The following is a 5,342-nucleotide window of genomic DNA, read 5'->3' as shown; positions in this document are numbered from 1 at the left end:
TTCTTGATTTATTTTCACAACTTACTGGCATTCACACCTGCACATTCAATGTCAAACTCAGACAACATAAATGAAATTACACCATTAATTTTGTTTTACAACAATCCAACAGATTAATTAATAATACACAGTGAATACAAGGCTGATTAATGTAAAATTAAATTTGACTGAAAATGTAAAATCGAGATGAGAGATAACAAATGGGGGAAGGGCAGAAGGCAAGAAATGCAGCATCATAGATGGTGCTCCTCCAGGGAGTGTATTTTACCAACTACAACTGCTCAATATAAACAAACACTCTGACATGATCCTCCGGTTTTAATGTAAACCATATCCCCATACAGTAGGTACCAATTAAATAAGTTAATAGATCCAAGCCTTGAGCAAATCCAGCCTCCGGCCGGGCCCCCCGCTTCTTGGAGCTCGGAGAGGGGTTCCCACTCATTCATTCAACAGGAGAAGGCTTAATTTATTGTAATGGGCACGGAGGGTACAGTGGTCGTGTCTCATGTTGAGGAGGAAGCTGTTTCCTCTCATTCAACAGAAGAGGACCTATTTACTAGAGTTCTTTTTTGTGGTGCAGCTGTAGTCCCCCATAGAACCCTGAGGCTCAGGTTCAAATCCCTCTGCTTCAGTGTGTGTAATAACATTACTGCCCAAGCCACGTGCCAATTGGCATAGGGATAAGAAAATTAGGGAAGTAAACACGTCAACCTGTTCAATGCTATCTCCAATCATTTCACTTCCTGTCCCATTCGTACTCCAGGGAGCTCAGCCTCTTTTAACGAAGGTTCTTTTTGAGAAGTTTAATCGGGCATTTTTGCACAAGTCAAGTTAAGAAAGCCGGGATGTTTCGCAAGACTGCGCGGAAGACAACAATTGTAATTTTAGGCGGGGAGTCTGAATTATGAATTTGCTAATAGCGATGGTGCAGCCCACGCCAACGCCTGTCTCTGTGGCGCAATTGGTCAGCGCGTTCGGCTGTTAACCGAAAGGTTGGTGGTTCGAGCCCACCCAGGGGCGGTGTGTTCGCTTGGCTTCGAAAGTGAACGCTTTTAATGGGGTCAGGAAAATGTTCCCCAAACGGAAATCCTCTCCACAAAGGGGTTTCTGAATTGAATTAATGTCTAACGTAAGGGACTGTGGATGCTGAGAAGCCGAGACAAAAAGACAAACTCGGCAGATTTGACAGTACCTGTCGGAGAAAACAGAATTTTGAAATGTTGTCTCTGATTCTCTTTCCACAGATGTTGCCTGACCTGCTGAGTTCCTCCTGCAATTTCTCGTTTTGTTTTTAACGGAAAGTTCATTTCACCTTTCGGGATGAAACACCGAGACTCGCCATGTGCAGATATTTAACCCTTTCGAATCACTGGGAATTGTTTGGATTCAAACAAACTCTGCGATGATTCACTCTTTCTCAGCTCCACAGGCAGACAGACCTGGGAAGTGAAGTTGTCAGTGTGGTTCTGTATTCGTGGGCCGAGTGGTTAATGCGATGGACTTGAAATCTATTGCGGTTTCCCCACGCGGGTGTGAACCCTGCCGAGCACAAAATGAGAAATGTCGTCGAAAAGAAAGGGAGCTTGCTCCCCGGCTTCTTCTTTAAGATTCAAATCAGCGGAGGGGGAAAAATATTTCACTCACATTGGGACTGGTGGGTATCTGCAACCCACTGCCTGTTCGGGTGGAACAAGCAGATACCAGCAGAGCTTCGTTTGAGGCTGTGAGCAAAGTGTTTGGAAATGAGACTAGAACAGTGAGGGGCTAGAAATCGTGATCGAAATGAAGCAGGCACCTGAGGACAAGGGTGTTTTATTTGCCAGTGAAAGATACTGCTTCACAAAGTTGGGCCTGTGGAAGGGAAGCAGTGACGGTGATTATCTTTGGTTGATCACCTTGTGAAGGTTCCATTGCTGTGCATGTCCGTGTTAACGTCAGAACTCTGCAGCATGGTGCCGTAAGATACGCACAGGGCCAGGGGCGCAATGGATGACGCATCTGACTCCACCTACCTGTTTGAAATGCAGCTCACAGCTTCTTCACACACCCCAATTAATCTTTCTCATTGTCCTGAAGCCGGCATACGGTTTGAATTCCTGATCTGCGGGAATGAGAATCTTTTCACTTTCTCGCGTCAATACATGTCCCTGAGAACATCGGGGTCAAGTCACAGCGCTGTCAGAGGAGGGGAAGCTGAAATAGCCCCACACGCTGCTCACGGGCACATTTCACTTTCCCCAACTCACCGCCTCAACCACTGCGGCTCCTGGGAGTGGAAAGGAAACAATCACCAAATCCCAGTCTTAGCTTTGTGAATCTTCAGAAAATCAGCAAACGTTCATCCCTACGGATTTTCTATCTTGGGCTGACAGGGATGGGTTTTGTCACTCTTTTGTAGGACATTTCAAGTGGATGTTTTGCAGAAAAGCACCACAATGCAATCTGATTAATCAGGACCTGGATGTTTTCGGTCTTTGAATGTAAGTGTTGTGCTCAAGAACTTTGTTGTTCACAGTTTATAATACTTATCTTCCCAGTCCCCTGTATCACTTGTCCGAACTGTTTAATTTGCGTCTTGTAATCCTTTCACTGTCTTCTAATGAGGATAGCGTTTCCGTGTTTTACCTAAATTATCTTGACCTTGCATACCTCAAGCCTCAAGCTAATTTCACGAGAAACCTTCTCCAGTTCAAAAGCCAACTGTTAATGAAGGCTCTGTTTCTTGTCACGTATCCAATTTCAGATCGATGTTGTTAATGTCCCTTTTATTCCTTCAGATACAGGTTTCGCTCACAGGGCTAGAACAGAACTGTCACCAAATACATTTACCAATCTACGTTCATCCTATCGATTGTATTAGCATCATCAACACTCCTCATCAAAATAACTCGAGAGACTTTCATCACAATTTTCTGTGAACAGTTCTGCATTAGCTTTGCTGAATGAACCCCAAATTTCTTGAAGTGGCTCCTTATTTTCGGCCCTGATTATTAATCTCTCTACGCATGGGAATGGATCCTTCCCACCCGCTCTATCTCTCATCAATGTGTGTAGTTCAGTTCGATCTCCCATCAGCCTCCTCTGTCCTGATCAAATCCAGGGGAACAGGATACGTTGGGGCTATGGCGCGGACAGGACAAGCCCAATACTCACCTTTCCTGTTAGAACCATTCCATGAGAAATTTACACCACAACCTTGGGCGTGCATTTGTGGCCGAACACTTAAGGTGTTGGCGTAGAGATCCTTTGGGGCTCCCCCGCCCAGGGTGGTAACCTGCTGGCTATGCTTTCTTCGCTGGCGATTTTAAATGACTTCCTGTTGGTTGCATTATCGCACAAACTTCACAAAACCCGTCTCAATAAAGTCCCGTTTTCTCATGTCTGGGAATTGATTGCCATGCAGGAAACTCGGGTTCTGAACAAACAACGTACCAGCCTCACAACGTCAGCTCTGTTTACCTTTCCACAGATGCTGCTCGACCTGTTGGCTTTCTGCAGTATTCTGTGTTTATTAGGCACAAGTGCAGCTTTTCATTCAAGAACTTCATTCCCTTTCCTCTGGTAATTGACTCTGGTCAGTGGCAATTGATTCTTCTGATCATTCATCTGCCCATTCCCACCGCCTCTTCTCCCATCATTACCAACAGCCCCAGGAAATCTCCAGTTAACCTTCTATGCTCCAAAGCGAACATTTCCAACCTTGGGAATGTCTCTCCAAAATGGAAATTCCTCATCCCTGGACATGACGCAAGGGGTACAATTGGGTAGAGATTTTGGCAAAATATTCTCAGTTAGGAAATGGAAAAATGGAAAAAAGCAAAACAGAAATCCCAGTCTCCAGCTTTGTGAATCTTTAGAAACTCTTTGGGAAGCATATTTAGAGGAGAATGAAAGATGAACTGTCCAACTGAGTAGAGACAGTCCAGACACCGTCCCCTTGTTAAAGAGACCGGGAGATTGACTCTGATGTTCTCGGGGCATGAACTGATCTGAGACATTGAAAGAATTGTCGTTCCTGCACATCAGGAATTCAAACCCCTTCTCGCCTCCGAGCCAATGAGAGAACTCGGGAACAGGCAAAACACTGAAAGGCTCGAAGGGCGACGGCCCCGGAGTAAGAAAGCTAGTTCCTCCTGACATGGATGTGTGGGATCAGACTGTCCCTGCTGTCTCCACAATAAATCTCCCAGGCTTTATTATGAAAAAGTAAAACTGATAGAGGACAATTGTAATTCTAGGCGGGGAGGCTGAATTATGAATTCACTAATAGCCTCCCCTAAGCGATGGCGCAGCCCAAGCCCTTGCCTGTCTCTGTGGCGCAATTGGTCAGCGCGTTCGGCTGTTAACCGAAAGGTTGGTGGTTCGAGCCCACCCAGGGGCGGTGTGTTCGCTGTTCTTCCTTGGCTTCGAAGCTGTGCGCTTTTAATGGGGTCAGGAAAATGTTCCCCAAACGGAAATCTTCTCCACAAAGGGGTTTCTGAATTGAATTAATGTCGAACGTCAGGGACTGCGGATACGGAGAAGCCTAGACAAAAAGAGAAACTCTGCATATTTGACAGTTCCTGTCGGAGAAAACAGAATCCTTCAGATCCAGGTTTCGCTCACAGGGCTAGAACAGAACTGTCACCAAATGCATTTACCAATCTACGTTCATCCTATCGATTGTATTAGCATCATCAAAATAACTCGAGAAACTTTCATCACAGTTTTCTGTGAACAGTTCTACATTAGCTTTGCTGAATGAACCCCAAATTTCTTGAAGTGGCTCCTTATTTTCGGCCCTGATTATTAATCTCTCTACCCCTTCCCACCCGCTCTATCTCTCATCAATGTGTGTAGTTCAGTTCGATCTCCCATCAGCCTCCTCTGTCCTGATCAAATCCAGGGGAACAGGATCCGCTGGGGCTATGGCGCGGACAGGACAAGCCCAGTACTCACCTTTCCTTTTAGAACAATTCCATGAGAAATTTTACACCACAACCTTGGGCGCTTAGCTGTGGCCGAACACTTAAGGTGCTGGCGTAGAGATCCTTTGGGACTCCCCCGCCCAGGGTGGTAACCTGCTGACGATGCTTTCTTCGCTGGCGATTTTAAATGACTTCCTGTTGGTTACATTATCGCTCAAACTTCACAAAACCCGTCTCAATAAAGTCCCGTTTTCTCATGTCTGGGAATTGATTGCCATGCAGGAAACTCGGGTTCTGAACAAACAACGTACAGACTCAAAACGTCAGCTCTGTTTACCTTTCCACAGATGCTGCTCGACCTGTTGGCTTTCTGCAGTATTCTCTGTGTTTATTAGGCACAAGTGCTGCTTTTCATTCAAGAATTTCAATCCC

The 5,342-nt window shown here is 45.6% G+C and overlaps 2 non-coding genes across 2 annotated transcripts; both read left to right on the top strand.

The window, feature by feature from the left end:
- Positions 1-949: 949 nt before the first annotated feature.
- trnan-guu (transfer RNA asparagine (anticodon GUU)) lies at positions 950-1,023 on the top strand. Its single transcript has one exon. It is a non-coding gene; the product is annotated as a tRNA-Asn (tRNA).
- A 3,287-nt stretch (positions 1,024-4,310) lies between these two features.
- Positions 4,311-4,384, top strand: trnan-guu (transfer RNA asparagine (anticodon GUU)). Its single transcript has one exon. It is a non-coding gene; the product is annotated as a tRNA-Asn (tRNA).
- Positions 4,385-5,342: the final 958 nt, after the last annotated feature.

Source organism: Chiloscyllium plagiosum, unplaced genomic scaffold (genome assembly GCF_037043375.1).
Source record: "Chiloscyllium plagiosum isolate Xiang-an unplaced genomic scaffold, Cpla_swu_hap1 HiC_scaffold_27, whole genome shotgun sequence".
Taxonomy (NCBI): domain Eukaryota; kingdom Metazoa; phylum Chordata; class Chondrichthyes; order Orectolobiformes; family Hemiscylliidae; genus Chiloscyllium; species Chiloscyllium plagiosum.
This window is presented reverse-complemented; position numbering and strand designations above follow the sequence as displayed.